This window comes from Electrona antarctica, assembly GCF_951216825.1.
Source record: "Electrona antarctica genome assembly, chromosome: 5".
NCBI classification, from domain to species: domain Eukaryota; kingdom Metazoa; phylum Chordata; class Actinopteri; order Myctophiformes; family Myctophidae; genus Electrona; species Electrona antarctica.
This window is the reverse complement of record NC_136810.1, coordinates 7,513,736-7,515,331: the sequence shown is the minus strand read 5'-3', so window position 1 is coordinate 7,515,331 and position 1,596 is coordinate 7,513,736.

Here is a 1,596-nt window from a genome sequence, read left to right as displayed (position 1 = left end):
AACAACAAATAGACCAAGTATTGCATGCGACTTAAGGACACGTTTCATTGACAAACAGTGAAACTAACAGACCTCAATAGGACACGGTTCAATGACGAATAGATCAATGGATATAACACGAGGACATGCTTATTGTATGTCAAGGCGGGAGAATACTCTTAAGATCCTACAAGGTGTCCATTAATCAAACTTACCCTACATGTTTGAGATGAACAAGATGCTGGACTGTCTATCTCTAGCTAACTGGTTGTATCACAGGGTGTGTTGATCTCTACTTTCTATCCACTTTCTATCAACCCTCTCAAGAAAACTAACTAAGTGCTATATATGTGCACAAAGAGCCCTTCTCACAAGCACCTGCTCAGCTGAGAAATGAGACACTAAAGGCTGAGTCTATCTACTTTGTTCCCTAATGGTAATTCCCTGAGAATCAGATCTGTTGTTGAATGGATGTGCTTCTCTTCAAAGCCACCGCGCTCTAAATGAGCTCACAGAGATGGAGACTGTACTGTATGAAGACCTCAGAGAACAACAACAACAACAAGAGAGTGGAGGTTGGATTAGGGCTGGACTCACTGAAACACTGTCCCTTTACAGGTGGTAACCTACTCTACTGGAACTCCTCTGTGTGTGTGTGTGTGTGTGTGTGTGTGTGTGTGTGTGTGTGTGTGTGTGTGTGTGTGTGTGTGTGTGTGTGTGTGTGTGTGTGTGAGAGACTGTGTGTGTGTGTGTGTGTGTGTGTTGTTCTCATTGAACATAACGCGCTCCCGGTGACCTCATCTACAGTAACATGTGGCACATGATAGGGAAATTCACCTGAGGTGACCTAGACTCAGTAACCCCGTTTCAACATGTGGTCAACAAACTCTTGTGTCCTGGTTGGATCATGAATCCTGATTATAGAGCATTGTCTTGGTATCAGGGACAGTCAGTGCCATATAGATTGGTTTTCATCCTTAGCTGAGATGCTTTTCCGTCAATTTTTTTGACATTTTGTTTGGTCTTCCACTATCCCCCCTGTATTCCGTAGTCCCTCATGGCCTATACTTCAGTCTCTAGTCTATATCTTCTCCACTGAGACTTGTTTTTAAGAAACATTCTATAAAATAGCTCAAAGCTCTATTGCTGATTACTTAGGTTAGGACCCCTGCAGTGGTGTCCGGTTAGAACTTAAACCAGGATGCTTCGACTTCTGCCTTCTCCCTGAAGCCGACCCTTGTTATATACTCTCCGACTATACTTGTCACGATGACTAAGCCAGTTAGATCTATCCATATATGGTTCTACCACATCTATCTGGCGGCTGTGGCTCAGGAGGTAGAGCAGGTCGTCCAATGATCCATGGGTCGGCGGTTCGAATCCAGGCTCCTCCTGTCTACATGTCGAAGTGTCCTTGGGCAAGACACTGAACCCCAAATTGCTCCCGATGTGCTGGTTGGTACCTTGCATGGCTTCCGCTGCAATCGGTGTATGAATGTGTGTGTGAATGGGTGAATGTAATGCACAATCTATGTAAAGCGCCTTGGATAAAGGCGCTATATAAATGCACCATTTACCATTTACCATTTACTATCTGATATCAGCACTAGGTCGGCT